We start from the raw sequence: 18,523 nt of genomic DNA on the forward strand, positions 1-18,523 counted from the left end.
AAAATGAATATTTTTAAAAATAAAAATTATTAAAGAATTTTTTTTTTGGAGATAATCATATCATAACTAATTTTCCATTTCCAACTAATATTTACTCTTATGCCTCATTAATGTTTATTAACTAATTTGGTTTTATCTCTTTAAATATTTTTATCTTCATATTATTATATTTTTCATATAAATTTGTTTCAATTTAAAAAATATTAATTTAAATAATTCTCTTGCTATTAATCTTACTTTCTCTTTTCATTATATCAAGTATTATGTTATTCCCAATTTATTCATTATTGACCTTGATTTTAGTTTTGAACTAATATTTACTCTTATGCCTTATGAATATTTATTAACTAAATTTGGTTATCTCTTTAATATTTTTTTTATCTTTTTTAATTTATTATATATTCTTATTAATTTCAGTTCAAATTAAAAAAAAATTGAGAATTAGATTGTCCACAACCACATCCAAGGCATCAGGGAAAAGACTCAAAAAAACCAGTTTTAGAGCCTATGTGTGAATCTCTCTCACTTCTTTGGCCTTCAAAGTCTTGTCCTCAATCTACTTTTGATAGTATCTACACAAACTACACGTTCCTCATCTTTTGCAGAGACATGTATACAATGTGTTGGAATATCATCTTCATGAAGTTTCTTATCCCCGAATACTCCATGAAGAAAATTTCAAGAGCTTGAGAAAATTTCTGCAGTTTTTCATTCCTGAAAAATAGAATCAGAACATTCAAGAATCATTGAATATGTCAACAACATCATAGTTTAGGGATCAAATTTTTTGCCATTAATACCCTTCCAAAGCCATATTACCAATTTTAGTATGGTTCCCAATATCAACTGTAAAATGAATCCAATAGTAAAAACCTAAGGGATGAAATTGTTCCATGCTTATAGAATGACTATTTTGGCAGTCCTACTCTTCATTCTTAGCACTTGTGTGGATTGATCAACTTCTCAATTTATGCCCAAAAATCAAAGTGTCACAATTTTGTCAAACTTAGCTTCAAATCGAAGATCTCGTCATTCTGAATCCAATGGTGGGAATGACACTCAAATCCAAGCTCATATGCAAAAAGTTAGAGGAAGTCAAAGTTAAAGTTTGACTTGTCTACATGGCAATATTGGATGACATGGCAAAGGTCCCAGTGAATGAGGAGGTGCCAAGTGATAGGATGCCATTGACCTGGCATATCACATATCATAGGTTGCAGGTGGATTGGGTTAAGAATCAGCCGCCTACAAGGTCAGGATTGCATGATGCGATATATCAGAATCACATATCGCACACAATACCCACATATATATATATATAATAATATAAAATATATATATATATATATATAAAATATATATATAAATATATATATATATATAAAGATATATATATATATATATATATATATAAATATATATATATATATATAATATGATACAGAGATTATCCAACAATAGAGAAATGTGATCAGTTCCGATTGCGATATGTCTTGTACTGATATGTTATGTGTTGCAGTTTATAGGTCATCGAGTCGAGCTAATACCACCGATTATGTTCTCGCACCAATTGCCGATTGCGATGAGCAATAGAGTACCTGAATGTGAGATGTTATGAATTCCAGTTTATATCCCCATTGGGTCCACGATATTGCTATCGCAACATTCTATCAGGTTAACAAGACCTTTAGCCCGCCAAACCTCACCAATTGTAGTTTGAGATAGGACCGATAGATTATGGCCCACGACGCGGTGAAATATTCACTCAATTAGCAGATTTTGGAGCGAATTTGTGGGTTTATATCGATTTTGGAGCAATTTGTGGAGAAAATAGTGGGAGAACTAGGAGAATTCAAACTTCTTCAGTTCTTATCCAAATTGGATGAAAAAAGAGACTATATAGCCATTTTTGAGTATTTTGAACTCATTGAGATAGGTTTTCAGAGGCATTTGAGCATTTTAAACATATTTTTGTTGTAATGTTGAGAATAATAGAGAGACCCAAGAATTGGAAGCTAGATCAAGGAGACGTAGCCCAGGAGGGGTGAACTCCTCATGAAATCTCTGTGTTGTGAGTTGTGTTTTGATGTTCTTTGTTGTTATTTTGTTGTTGTTCAACATATGTTTTATGTTAAATTGTTTATAACATTTAGATAAGAAATTATTATGGGAATCAGTTAATTAAGAAAACATAGTGAATGCTTAAGCACTTGATAAGAAAATGATAAGCATCCCAGGTTTTATTCTGAATGGGAAATTAGCCCAGCATTACTAATCTACTCCATTTCAAATCAATTTGTATGAGATGCTCTCGTTTTTTCTTACTATATTGGTTTTTCAAAATAAGGATTTAATTGTTTACACAGTTTGTGTCATGCTAACAAGGTTAAAACTCAAAAGAGGAGAAGGGAAGCTAGTTTAAAGCCTTACATTTGGCTAAAGGGGAAGAAGAGCAAGGTTGCCAAAGTCCTCTACACCAATACATCGTCAGATTGCAAAACTTGTAGTTCAGTCTTCAGAGACCATGTCCCATGAAGGAAAACCTATCATGACAGAATATGAGAAGACCTTCAAAAAGCTTTCTTTGATATGACAGAGATGGTGAAGGTCCTCTGTGAAGAGAGGAATAGCAGATTGCAAGGAGAAAGTTCCAAACCTCCCAAAGGAGAAGGCTCTTCAAGAGGAGGTAATGGAAAAGGAGGTAATGGTAATGGAGACAAGCCTCTACCCTCTCCACCATCTTCTTCATCTTCTACTTCATAAGCATCTTCACACTCTTCCACTAATACAACCCTTGCTCACACTCATCATCATTCTGCAAAAGGAACTGGTAAATCACCTTTTCTATAGCCTGATGTTAAATTTGAGTTGCCTATGTACAATGGAGAAGTTAATGCCGAAATGATGGATAACTGAATTCGTTAGTTGGAGGTGTATTGTAGAATTGATAACCTTCAAGAGGATGATATCAAAATTCAGTTGGCTTCATTGAGAATGGAGGGTGTAACACACATTTGGTGGGAAGCAAGGACTCAATATGAGATCAAAAAACATGGTAAGATCTCTATTACTTGGTTTGATTTCATTGCTGCTACAAAAAGACAATTCTACCCTTTAGCCCATATAAAAAAGTTATCATGAATTGGCAAAATTTTAGATAGTTAAAAGGTCAAAATGTGTAAGAGTATACTCAAGAGTTTAGGAGAAGAGATCTTATGCTAGGAGTAGACTTGCAATCACAAGACACTTTGCTAAAATATATAGGAGGTTTTCATACCTATCTTCGACATAACATTCTTATGTTTAATTCCATGAATCATGACGAGGTTTGTGTTCAAGATACGTACCTTGAAGCAAGAGAGAAAATTGTACAAGAAGAAGGTAACAAGAATCCATTCCAGATTGGTGCAAGAGGAAAGACTTTCAAAGTAAAGCACAATAAAAATTCTTCTGTTAAGAAAGAAGGGGAGAAACCCGTGTGCAAGAATTGTTCCAAAGAGGGTCATGATGAAGAGCATCGCTGGAAGCTTCATCCTAAATTACGACCGAAGATATTTAACAATAAAGGGAAACAAAATACCAACGTTGTTGTAAAAAACTACTTAGGTTCTGACTGAGGTGATGAAACCAAAATTGCAACCACGTCATTAAAGGAAAATCTGTGGCAAAAGAAAGCGCACCAGTGCAACAAATAACTCCAACAATGTTTCAAATGGGGAAACAGAATTAAGTTGTTCCATATTAGAGTTATTTTCCAAACACATAAAGATTGATATGTTGTTTGATAGTGGATCCCAGGAAATTTAATTTCTATTTACTTGTTCAAGAAGTAGAATTTGGAAGCCATGTCTCATCATAAATCGTATCCATTGGGTTGGATAACCAAGGATGCCAATCTCCAGGTCACATAGAAATTCCTTTTAAGGTTTGCAATTACTGTCAATTTCATTGATGAAGTCGAATTAGATGTAGTGCCACTGGATATTTCTGGAATTGTGTTGGGAAGGCCGTATCTGTATGATAGGAAAGCCATTTTCCATAGATTTGAGAAAAAAAATCATTTGTTCAAAGACGAAGTGGAGTTTATTGTGGTGGCCCATTGTAGGAAGCCTAATATATCTTTGGAAAGCATATGGCAAATGAAATGACTCGTCAATTCGAGCAAGATTCTCATGCTCCTTATGAATAAGTAGAAGAATGAAACGAAACATGAATCCTTTGCAGGTTGTGACATGAATCTAAAAGAAGAGTTGGTTGATGTGTTCAATTAATATGGAGATGTGTTTCAAGAACCAAAGGGATTGCCACCAAAAAGGGAATTCAACACGAAATTCAGCTATAGCAAGACTATCCACTCCCAAACATCGGTATATATTGAATGTCAATTATGGAAAGTTTAGAAATTAAGAAACAAGTCAAGGATTGTTAGATAAAGGTGTAATTAGTCCCTCTACTACGCCATGTGGTTGACCAATTGTTTTGATACCCAAGAAAGATGGAACTTGGCGCATGTGTGTAGATTATCGGGCGTTGAATAAAATTACCGTAAAGAATCGAAATGCACTGCCCAGAATAAATTATTTGTTAGATCAGTTGAAGAATGAAAATTATTTCACTAAAATAGGCTTGATAAGTGGATATCATCAAGTTAGAATAGTTGAGGAGGATATTTTGAAGATTGCTTTTAAAACCAAACATGGATTGTTTGAGTGGCTAGTTATGCCTTTTGGTCCTTGCAGCACTGTAGCTACATTCATGAGAGTTATGAATGACATTTTAAGATCCTCTCTTGATTATTTGTAATTGTCTATTTAGATGATATTTTGGTATTCAACAAATCATGATAAGAACATGTCAAGCATGTGAGGAAAGTGTTGGATGTATTGAATAAAGAACAATTATGTTTGAAGATGTTTAAGTGTGAATTTGGAAAAATTCCTTAGTGTATTTGGGGCACATAATCAGAGGAGGTGAGTTGAAGATTGACCCCTCTAAAGTGTCGGTCATTTTGAATTGCCAATACCTAATTCAGTCAAAGATTAAGGAGTTTTCTAGGAGTAGTGCAGTATTGAAGGAAGTTCATTGCAATTTCTCCTCCATAGCGGCTCCACTACATGCTTTGATCAGCGTGAAGGTTGTCTTCTAGCGGGGAGGAAAACAACAAAGGAATTCGATGCTTTAAAACAAAACATCACTTCGGCCCTAGTTTTAGCTTTCCTAGATTTGAAACAACCATTTGAAATACAAATAGATGCAAGTGACAATGCCATGGGTGCATTTCTTTTACAGCATGGTAAGCCCATTTCATTTCATTTTGAAATTTTTGATGGTGTTGTTATTAACTATCCTACATATGATAAAGAGCTTTACGCATTGGTGCAAAGTGTGAAGAAATGAAAGCATTAATCGATGGGAAAATCAATAATTATTCACACTGATCATCAATTTTTGCAATATTTGCAATCTCAAATAAAATTAAAACAATCAAGGAACCTTCATTGGATGGGATTATTACAACAATTCCACTTGGTATTCAGGTACACGAAAGGTATTTATAACAGAGTTGTTGATATGCTTTCTAGACCGGCTGTTCATTTAGGCATTTTACTCAACAATCATTTTGTTTTTCCTGAAAGTTATGTTGAACAATATGCACATGATGTTGACTTTCAAGAGGTATATTCAAACTTTAGTCAAGAACACCAAGTTGAGGAATTAGAGTACCATGCACATGATAATATGTTGCATCATTTCGAAAAACTTTGTGTTCCAGAGGGAGAGAGAGAAAAATTCACAAGGGAAGCACACACTTCTCTTATTGTTGGACATTTGGGTGTAAGAAAAACAGTGGAAAATATTCAGAGGTATTTTTACTGACCTCTTATGCTTGAAAGTGTGTCACATTTTATCAGAGGTTGTTCATTGTGTGCAGTAAGTAAGCCTAGTAATAGCAAACTAGGATTGTACACACCACTTCCAGTGGCTTCACATCCATGGGAAAGTGGTTCTATGGATTTTGTAGGAGGTCTTCTTTTATCAAGAAAATATCATGATTATTTGTACGTAGTGTGGATAGGTTTAGCAAGATGTGTATGTTAATTCCTTGTAAAAAATGAGTTACAACTGAACAAACATCTCAACTTTTTCTCCAAAATGTATGGGTTCATTTTGGATTACCTACTTCTATTGTAAGTGAACATGATTCCCTATTTTTTGGGAATTTTTTGTCAAGTTTATGAAACTTGATGGACACCAAGTTGAATAAAAGTACAGTATTCCATCTGAAAACAAATGGTCAAACTGAAGTGCTTAACATGACAGTTATTCATTTGCTAAGAGGATATTGCACCACACATCCTAAGTTGTGGGATGAAGAGTTGCATTATGTTCAACATTCTTACAATTGAGAAGAACACTCTTCTACACTAACTTCGTCTTTTGAGGAATGTCTCGATTATTTGCCTAAATCACCTTTGGATTTCATTTTTGAAAAAGATGTAGCTGTAGATGGACATAGTAACGTAGGCAAAGGAAATAAATCCAGTGAGCAAAATCATTTGACTCACCAAACAGTTCGAGAACAACTAGAAAAGTGTGAAGGAAAGTATAAGGCAAGGCATGATAAGCATTGTGTGGATCATCACCTTCAAGTAGGTGATGAAGTTTGGCTCTACATTAGCAAGGAAAGGCTTCAAGGTGAAGGTAAAAAGATGAAACCAATCCATTATGGTCCATTTAAAATTCTAAAAAAGGTTGGTAATAATGCATTCGAGCTTGATTTGCCGTCATATATGCAAATTTATTACATTGTTAATGTTGAACATTTGTGATTGTATGAGCCTCTTTAGATTGAAGATCAAGGAGAAAGTGTACAGATTCCATCAATTGAATATTTTTCTCTAGAATTTCTTGATGAGCTTCAGTAAGACACCATACTTCGTAAAAAAACAAGGTCATCAAAAAGGGGAAATATTGATTTATCTTCAAGTGGGTCTCAAAGGTACAAATCCATCAAAGAAAAAATGGGTTGAAGAGGGAAGGTGATGCAACAATACCCTCTTCTGTTCAATAATTGAATATAATCTTTTGGGGTCCAAAAGGCTTCTAGTGGGAGGAGTGATCAAGTGCTCAAGTTTATGCTCAAAACTCAAAGTGTCAAATTTTGACAAACTTAGCTTCACATCGAAGATCTTGTCATTTTGAATCCAATGGTGTGAATGACACTCAAATCTAAGCTCGTATGCAAAAGTTAGATAAAGACAAAGTTCAAATTTGACTTGTCTATATGGCTGGATTGGATGACGTGGAAAAAGCCCCAACAAATGAGGGGCCACCAATTGGTAGGCTACCATTGACCCTCACATATCACATATTGGAGATTGCAGGTGGATCAGGTTAAGAATTGGCCCCAGGCAGTGTTGATTGTGAATTTGCGATATCACATATCGTAATCACAGGAAAGGAAGAGTTTACAGAATTGGCCTGTGGCATAGTCAGTGTTACGATGCGATATATTGCAATCGCATATCACATCCAGTAACCATGGATATATATATGATAGATATATTATCCTTTGATAGAGGAAATGTAATGAGTTCCGATTGCGATAAGTCCTAGACGCGATATGTTATTTGTTGCAATTTATATGCATTCGGTCCGCCAATATTGCCGATTATGTTGCTACACGGATTACTAATTGCGATGACCGATAGACTAACCAAATGTGAGATGTTATGAATTCCATTTTATATCCCGTTGAGTCCACGATATCACTATCACAACATTCCGCCGTGTTAGCAAGACGATCATCCCGCCAAACCTCGTTGATTGCGATTTGCGATACAACTGATTGGTTATGACCCATGGCGAGGTGAAATATTGACTCAGTTAACAGATTTTGGAGCGAATTTTTGCGTTTATGTTAGTTTTGAAGCAATTCGTGGAACAAATAGTGGGAGAATGAGGAGAAGTCAGAACTTCTTCAGTTCTTATCCAAACTGGATGCAAGAAGAGGCTAGGTAGCCATTTTTTAGTATTTTGAACTCATTGAGATAGGTTCTCAGAGGAATTTGAGCATTATAAACACACTTTTGTTGTAATTTTAAGCATAATAGAGAGGCCCAACCATTGGAAGCTAGACGAAGGAGATGTAGCTCAGGCAGTGAACTCCTCCTCAAATCTTTGAGTTGTATGTTGTACTTTGATGTTATTTGTTGTTATTTTGTTGTTGTTCAGCATATTTTTTATGTATAATTGTTTATAACATTTAGATAAAAAATTCTAATGGGAATTAGTTAATTAAGAAAACATGGTGAATCCTTAAGAGCTTGATAAGAAAATGATAAGCATCTTGGTTTTATTCTGGATGGGGAATTAACACAGTATCACTAATTTGCTCCATTTCAGATCAAGTGTATAATAAATTTCACTCAAATAGGAGTGGATATACTGACATGGAACATTAATTCAAGAACCTATAAACATAAAATACAAATACATGAAATGATTGAGTTAGATAAAATACAATGGTCCAAAGAGACAACAAATAATACCATTCTTTGATAGTTTGGACATTTTACAACACTAGAATAAGGATAAGAATCAACAAGTAACTAAATTAACAACATCATATAACATATTATGAGGGAGTTTATTAATGTTCCCCTTACTAATAAAGTCTTTCTATTAAGACTTCATCATAAAATTAGACAAATTTCTTATGAACAAAAACTATTATCCATTGCATTATGAATTAAGGTGATATGGGATTACTTTGTTAAGAAATTTTTGTTTTAAATCATTTACTTATAAAGGTTCCATAATCTTAATGAAGAAAATTTTCATAAATCCTTCACTTTGAACATATCCTGGTTGGAATCTCCTTGAAACATAACATATGATAAAAATAAACACCAATAAAGAAACAAAATTGCATAAAATTTTGACTTCTTTCTTGTATGCTATTGTTTCTTATGCCATTGCCTTACCTTGTTTCCTTTGCAACATGTTGTGAAAATGCTAGTTAAAAAACATATAATGATATTCTTAATAATGAAGATTATTATTTAGATTTTTAGTTTGTAATTAGGTTTTGTTAAAATAGCAACGAAGACGAATGTCCAAACAATCATAACTATTTCCATATGGCACTTTTTCATGTGAAACATTTTTAAATAATTAAATAAATTAAAAGACAATAAAAAAGAAATAAAGACAATTAGTTTTGAAATAAATTTTGACTTTTCATTTGTGACTACTAAAACTATTCTAAAATATTTCATAAAGATTAAATCTCTTCCAACCAACACATAATTAAATTAAAATTCTTAAAATCTTTTTCTTATTCATTATCAAATATTCAAAACTAAAATTACCAATATTTATAAAATAAACCAATATTTGAAAGGTTACTATCATCCATATAAACCATACCCCTATTAATAAAAACTTGATTTTAAGTATGGCGAAATTTACAGTGAAACTATTGGAAATATACATATATGTTTGTGCATTTTATGTATTTGTATATTTATAAAGTAAAACAATTAAATCGTATTAAATAGAAAGCTGATGAGAAGGATAATTATATTTGTAATAGTGAAGTAGTAATTAAAAATTTATATATTTATTATTATAATATTATAATAATTGGAGAATTATACATTTATTAGTGTAATATAATAATAATAATAATAAATTACAGTGAATTAAAAAATAAAAAGTAAAATTAATAATAAATTTTTATAACATAAAAAATATCTTATATAAAAATAATATAATAATTATAATAATAATAAATTACACTTAATTAAAAATAAAAAAATAAAATTAATAATATTTTTTTAATAAAATAAAAAATCATCTTTTTATATTAAAAAAAAAATTATGGGATGAAAACTCATCTCGCAATAATGATTTAATCAAGTTAATCACGGAATTCTATTATAGTGTAAATGTTTTATTTTGTTTGAATGTGGGCTTATATATCAATGAAAACCCATAGTTATTTTATTTAATTACTTATATAGGAATTCAACTATTTGAAATGGATAAATTAATCATTTTTCTCACTATAAATTCTAATCCAAGGGTTCATAATGAAAGATGTTGGAATATGTATGTTTATAGACCTTTTTCCTATTGGAATTGGGTCAGTGATTTTTGGACTTTTTTTAATTACAAATTCCAATTTTAGAATTGAGAATGGAAGATGCTAGCATATTCTTTTTTTCTCTTCTTAATCAAGGAATGAAATTCTCAGTAATGACTTCCTTGCATATCTAAATTAAGTGTTTAAATCTTGTTTAATATAATTTTTTTACCAAATTGTAATTAAGGATTTAGTGTGCTTATTGTTTATCACTACATATGAGAATTAGAGAAAAATACAACCACTTATAAGGACTAATGAAAGACAGGTACACCTGAAGCACAACCTATTGAGGATGGACCTCCTTAGCAAGACGACCCAGGATCAAACCTCGTAGGGATGTTGTGCATGTGCTAGGGGGAGGAGACATGCCAAAAAATCATGTGGCGCAGGCTGGCTGTGAGCACCGGTGAATGCGATCCCTGGGTGACTTTGAAGGATTAGATTCTCTATCATAGCTTCTCAAGCCACCTAGAGGATCATAGACAATTTGACGAAACAAAAATGAAATGTAATAGACCTGCATTGAAATGTTGCTTGATTTATAATAACCGATTCAATTATGTAACATCTTCGCTCCTCCATACATTTAATTTCACACCCATGCATTCACATTTGTAATGTTGTGATAGCCACATTCACCCATGCTTTCACACTTGTCACCCTGTGATAGTCACATGTATGTAAATAGGTTTTATTATACAGTTATATATATATTTTGCTCGAAAGACTTTGAATTTTCAATTATTTTTCAAATTTTAAATGGATTCTATGAAGTTTATTAAAGTTTTGAAAAAACTAAATATTAAACTCAATATTTTGAAAATTAGAAAAAAAATTATTATTTTTTGAATCAGTGACCGGAGAATCCACAGTCTGAACATTTTTATACCAACGTTTCGAATCCCAAATGGGATCCATCATCAGGATATGAGAATGATGATAAAAGAAGAGCAACTCAGAAGGAATAAATAGTGATGAGAATTAAATTTTTGAGAACAACACACTGTCGGCTCTAATATTAATTAATTTTTATTAATTAATATTGTTTTGCTTTAATAAATTACTTATTATTATTATTTTATTATTATTTATTAAGATTTTTGGAGGAGTTAATATATAGTACAAACCTAAGATTAAACTAGGGATAGAACTAAAAACTCAGATTAGCTTATTAAACTAAAATATATTTGTTTCTATATAAATTAAAATAATATATTAAACTCACTTATATTAACCATTATAAATAATGAATGATTATAATTGATTAATATAATAATTAATATATTAATTAATAGATATATAGAAATTAATATATTCAATCAATATAACGCTAGCTATTAAGGTTACATCTAAAACAAAATTAGGCTAAAACAAAATTAGGCTAAAATATTAATTTTTGATTTTTATATAAGAACTAGGCAAATATATTAATTCCTATATAATTTTATTTAATATATTAACTAAATCATATTAACCATTATAAATAACTAATATTTATAATTAATTAATATAATAATTAATATATTACATAAAGGTTCTATAGAAATTAATTCCCAAGGACATGAGCTCCGGTTACAATAATTTAAAGAGTATAGACTGCGCAGGTATTAGGATTAATAAAAACGAGTTTTCAAATGATGTAAACTGCGCAGACAGTATTAAGTGTAACACGTTGATACCTGGACCAGACACGTTGAGTGGCAGCAAAATTCACGAAGACATGAGTACCTATGATAACCATTCAGACGTTGTCAGCACTGGAGAAAACTGTGCAGTCATCAGTATTAAACATAATAAGTTGATACCTGATCTTAGCACGTGGGATAATAATTCGAAGGAAGAAAACTGCGCAGATATCATTAAACCTGATCCAAATATGGGGATAAACAGTGGTATTGGTTATGATAACAAGCTGGATAGGGCGCAGAATGCTGAAGCCAATTCGTTGAATTCCCATACAGATGACAATCACAACACAGGTGGCAGGAGGCACTCGACAGTAGCAAACACTTGTGAGTCAAAATCAAAAAGAAAAGTGGTCAACCTGTCCTCCCTGGATTTAGATCCTGTAGTCATTAATGTTCTCAGCAAAGGTTTGGGGTTTGCGGTGGTTCCTAAAAACCTTCCCATTGAAAAGATGATTTGTAGCATAGAGGATGGGATCAGTAACCTTACTGTGGAGGATAAAGAAACATTGAGGCAAGAATTTTCTCTCATCATGAGGAAAGCCAAAACTCCCAAAAGCAACCTGAGTAAAGAAGAACATAAAGCCTTCAATGCCTTGCGAAGCAATGACAAGGTTGTGGTTCTTAAAGCAGATAAAGGAGGAGCAGCGGTCATCCTGGATAAAGAAGACTATGTACGTAAAATGAATGATCACCTGAATTGTGGCAGTTACAAGAAGCTGAGCAGTAATCCCATCCCCAAGATCATGAAGGATGTAAAAAAGATCATCTCAGACTCCAACCTTGACGAAAAATTAAAGAAGAAGTTAATCCCCTCTTGTGAAACGGTCCCTAGAATCTATGGATTACCCAAGATCCATAAGGAAGGGGTCCCCCTTAGACCAATTGTTAATACTATTGGTTCCCCAACCTATGAACTTGCTAAATATGTTGCTAAAATTCTAAAACCCCTTGTCGGAAATACTGATTCCTTCATCAAGGACTCCCAGGACTTTGTGAATCTTATTAGAAATGAGAGGTTGGAACATGATGATATCCTGGTCAGCTTTGACGTAGTATCCTTATTCACAAAGATCCCTCTTGATGAAGCCATTCAGGTTATAAAAGATGTGACTGATCCAGGGACTGCAAAGCTAGCTGAGATTTGCTTAAGGTCAACAGTGTTCACTTTTCAAGGAATATTTTATGAGCAGACTTCCGGTGTGGCAATGGGATCACCCCTTTCGCCAATCGTGGCCAACCTATACATGGAATACTTTGAAAAGAAGGCCCTGAATTCATATCCTTTAAAACCAGCCTGGTGGAAGCGGTTTGTCGATGATACCAATATAAAATGGACTCATGGTAAAGCAGAACTCGACAAGTTTTTCATTCACTTAAATTCTATCTCTCCCGAAATAAAATTTACGATGGAGCTTGAAGAAAACAAGAGCATCCCATTTTTAGACGTTCTTATCATCAGAAAAGAGGATGGCTCTTTGGGCCATAAGGTTTTCAGGAAATCAACCCACACAGAAAGTTACCTCCATGCTGATTCCCACCATCACCTAGCCCAGAAGTTTGGTGTTCTAAACACGCTCGCCATTAGAGCTCTTCAAATTTCTGACTCGGAGCATCTGGACGAAGAAAAGAAGCATCTAGTTTCAACTTTTACGAGTATAGGCTACAAAGAGCAGGAAATTAAAAAGGCCATAGAGAGAGCTGAAAGAAAGTTGTTATCTCAGGAGCCTAATTCTCAAGACCAACCTCAAGACGGTAGAGTTTTTCTTCCCTATATCCATGGAGTTACAGACAAAATCGCTAAAATCTTAAGAAAGAAAAACATTATCACACATTTCTCAGCACCTGGTACTATCAGGAAAGGTTTGAAGTCTGTAAAAGATGATATTGACAATCATCAGCTTAAAGGAGTCTATAAAATAGATTGTTCTTGTGGAAAAAGCTACATTGGTGAAACAGGTCGCTCCCTCCAGACAAGACTCAAGGAACATGGCGCTGATATTAGGAACGGAAGATCTCGCACTTCAGCCTTGGCAGAGCACTCCTCGAAGACTAAGCACCATATCTGTCTGGAAGGCGCATCAATTATCGCAAGGGAAGAGCAGCACCAGAGACGAAAGATAAGAGAAGCACTTGAAATTATCAAGCATCCTCATAATCTGAATAGAGACAATGGTATTGAGATCAGCGGGAGCTGGCTTCCCTTGAACAGGAAAATAAAAATCACAAACACATCCCCAGGTAAAGCCCTCAACAGGTAATTTTTCCCTCTCCCTCTCCTTTCTTCTGTTTTAGTCTGTCCTTCTATCAATATCTAAGTAGATTAACTTCCATTAAATTCTTTTATTATATTAATTTCTATAGAACGTTTAAGTAATATATTAATTATTATATTAATTAATTATAAATATTAGTTATTTATAATGGTTAATATGATTTAGTTAATATATTAAATAAAATTATATAGGAATTAATATATTTCCCTAGTTCTTATATAAAAATCAAAAATTAATATTTTAGCCTAATTTTGTTTTAGATGTAACCGTAATAGCTAGCGTTATATTGATTGAATATATTAATTTCTATATATCTATTAATTAATATATTAATTATTATATTAATCAATTATAATCATTCATTATTTATAATGGTTAATATAAGTGAGTTTAATATATTATTTTAATTTATATAGAACAAATATATTTTAGTTTAATAAGCTAATCTGAGTTTTTAGTTCTATCCCTAGTTTATCTTAGGTTTGTACTATATATTAACTCCTCCAAAAATCTGAATAAATAATAATAAAATAATAATAATAAGTAATTTATTAAAGCAAAACAATATTAATTTATAAAAATTAATTAATATTAGAGCCGACAGTGTGTTGTTCTCAAAACTTTAATTCTCATCACTATTTATTCCTTCTGAGTTGCTCTTCTTTTATCATCATTCTCATATCCTGATGATGGATCCCATTTGGGATTCGAAACGTTGGTATAAAAATGCTCAAACTGTGGATTCTCCGGTCACTGATTCAAACGATACAAGCCACAGATCTCTTAAAAAAAATTATTAGTTTTTTAAAGTGTAAATTGTTTGCTTTTTCTAATTGGTTGATGAATATTTTTATGTGTCATAATAATTCAGCCTTTGTTACAATACCATGGATTATAAATACCACATTCCCAAAAACCATAACTCATTTTAAAATCAAATTTTTTTATAGAAGTTTTACTTTAATCTACTTTTATAACATTTTTAAAATTAAACTTGCAATATAACAAGATTCTTAACCATGGATCTTTACCCCCATATTACCATGGATATTATTAACTTGTAAATTGATTTTGTTACAATATCATGGGTCGGTACCATGACATATACAATTTGCCCCAAAACCATAACTCATTAAAATGAGACTATTTTATTTTTATTTTTAAATAGATTCTATGAAGCTTATTAAACTCTTATTATGTTGAAGTTTTATATTAGTTTTTAATATTATTCGAGTATAGGGTAGATGTGTAGGTGTAATTTAAGTATGTAAACAATTTTAAATGTCCACTCAATTAAAAAAACAATAAAGACCCAAGTATCTGGATGAGTGTAAAGAATTAAATGTTGGCCGAATTAATAATAAAAAGTTAAAATAATAAAAATAATAAAATTCAATTTGTTATATTTTCCTTTTGTTATAAACTTTTGAATAGGGTTTGTTATAATACCACGGATCAATACAATGGCTTATCAATACCACATGCCCAAAAAAACATAACATATTTCACAATCAAAACATTTTATAACAATATGAAAAGATTCTTAACTATAGATATTCATAGCCACTTTATCATGGATATTAGTAACCTATAAATATACTTTGTTACAATACAATTACTTATCAATACAACATGCCCAAAAAACATAACTTGTTTCACAATCAAAATATTTAATAACAATATGACAAGATTCTCAACCATGGATATTCACGCTCACTTTATCTATGATATTATCAACTTGTAAATAGGATTTGTTAGAGTAACATGGGCCAAACCCATGACTTATCAATACAACATGCCAAAAAAATATGACTCATTTCGTGATCAAAATATTTTATAACAATATGAAAAGATTCTTAACCATGGATCTACTTTTCCATTGATATTATGAACTTGTGAATAGGATTTGCTACAATAACATGGGCCAATATCATGTCTTATCAATGCCATGTGCCAAAAAATAATAACCTTTTTCACAATCAAAATATTTTATAACAATATGACAAGATTCATAGCCATGGATATTCACTCCCACTTTACCAAGGATATTACTAACTTGTAAATAGGATTTCTAATAATACCATCGGCCAATACCATGACTTATGAATACCACATGCCCAAAAACCATAACTTATTTCACAATCAAAATATTTTATAAATATTTTATTTTACTTTAGTTTTATAATTTTTAATTGAATTTAAAAGGAAAAAGGTTATAATTACTTTTGTGATATATCTAAACCCTCTATCCTCACACGACTACTAAAAATATTTCCATAGAAATTAAATCAAGGTTTTAATAAAATTAAAAATGAGAATACTTTTATATATAAAGATGTGAAATTTATATAATATAAATAATATTATTAAGAACCAACATAGATCCATCTTAACTAAAGATCCAAGCGATGAGAGCAAGCAAAGTGACTAACAATAATAGAGGAAAGATAGAGCATGATTTGTTTAAGTTTTTCATTATTTTCTTTGACATGATTGATCCAAAATATAAGTTTAATATTTTACAACCAATTGAGTTCTTTTTATAATTTAGATACTTTCTTAAACACAATACAATGGGATCAAATTTAAAAGGGAGAAAAGGGGTGGGGAAGAGAGAAAGGGAGAAAGTAATGGGGCAAGGGAGAGAGAGTGGTGAGAGATAGAGAGAGGAAATAAGAGAGAGAGGAGGGGAGAGAGGAAGGAGATAGGAAGAGAGAGATATATTTGGAGGGGAGAGAGGGGTGCAAGAATGAATACAAAGAGAGATAGAGGTGGAGAGAGAGAGTGAGTGAAAAGGGAGAGACAAAGAGAGATATAGTTAGGGAGAGAGGAGAGGAGGGAAGATAGACAAGAGGAGAGGAGGGTGATAGGGAGAGAAGGTTAAGAGAGAGAGAGAGGGAGACATGAATATGGATGGGAGAGAGAGAAGGGGAAATAAAGGAAGACAGTGATAGAGTTGGATGGAAGAAAGAGAGAGTGATTGGGGGAGAGAAAAACATCTATATATGGATCCCTCATCCCATAGATCCAAAGGTTGGAATAGGGTAATTTGCAAAGAGGTGGTGCTGGTTTCTCTTTGAAGACATTGTTGGGTGATCTTGCTTTGTATGAGGTGAAGAGGGCTTTCAAGCTGGGAGGATGGCGTTGGGTCAGACCAAGTGGTTGTAATCCTCTCTTCTACTACTTTTTTCAATAAACCTATTTGAGTTTTCCTCTATATTCTTGTGTATCTCTGAATATTGCGCTTATATATGCATTTGTATGGTCAATATATATTTGATCCTATATTGTTTACAATGATAGATCTCTATGCTTTGATGGTATTGTGTTGCTGTGACTCTACAGGTGCTCTTTGAAGCAGGACAAGTAAGGAAGCAGTGGCAGGATTCTGTCAAAGGGGAAAGGAAACAAACAAGGAGCCAAGAAAAGGACTAATATTGGTACTCTCTGCTTCTTTCCCATCTCTCTCTCGTAAAGGAAAAAACAAGTGACTTTAATTTGTTTGTTTCGAAGATAGCTATCCATTTTAGTGGGACTAGTAGTTCTGAATAGACACTAGATTTCTTGGTAACAGAAGGGAGAGAGGACGCGAGAGAGAGAGAGAGAGAGAGAGATAGGGCTCAAGGGATAGGAGGAGAGAAATAGATGGAGAGAGAGATGGAGTTGGAGGATAAGAGAGAGGGATGGAAAAGTAAGTACATAGTGGGAGAATGGTGGAGTGAGAGAGCGAGTGACAAGGGAGAGATGAAGAGGGAATGAGGGGGAGAGGAGGTACGGAGGGAAGAGAGATAGAGAGAGAAGAAGAGAGATGGAGGGAGAAAAGGGGAATAGAGAGGGGTAGAGAAGAAGAGGGATGGAGAGAGAGCTAGATAGATATGGAGGAAGAGTGTGTATGTTTGAAGGGTGTGATAGAGAGAGGGGATAAGAAAGAGACACATACATACAAATATAGATATTATATAGTATTAGATAAAAAACATAGATCCATCTTAACCCGAGATCTATCAAGCATTGAGAGGGATCAAATCTCTCAAGATGCAAACATTTCCGCATGTTTTGCACTCAAAAACAAGGTCTGCACCTTCATAGATTTGATCCCTATCAGTACATGATAGATCTGGGGTTAAGACGGATTTAGGTTGGTATTAGATTAAAATTATATGAAAGTATTTTTAAGTTATATATATGTGTGTGTATGTGTGTGTGTTCATCAATAAAATTATTATTATTATTTAAAATCATTGATTAGTTTTTGTATAAGAGCTGTGTAATAAGAAACAACATTGTATATTACACTTGTTGGTTTATGTTTTATAGTTTATTTGTTTATGTTTTGTGTTTTAGTTTATGCTTTAATATGATCAATTTAGATTTATTAATTTATTTTTTTATTTTAAGTTTATTTTAGG

This window comes from Pinus tabuliformis, chromosome 1_2 (genome assembly GCF_031772625.1).
Source record: "Pinus tabuliformis cultivar Carrire ecotype Pingquan chromosome 1_2, CPIR1, whole genome shotgun sequence".
Taxonomy (NCBI): domain Eukaryota; kingdom Viridiplantae; phylum Streptophyta; class Pinopsida; order Pinales; family Pinaceae; genus Pinus; species Pinus tabuliformis.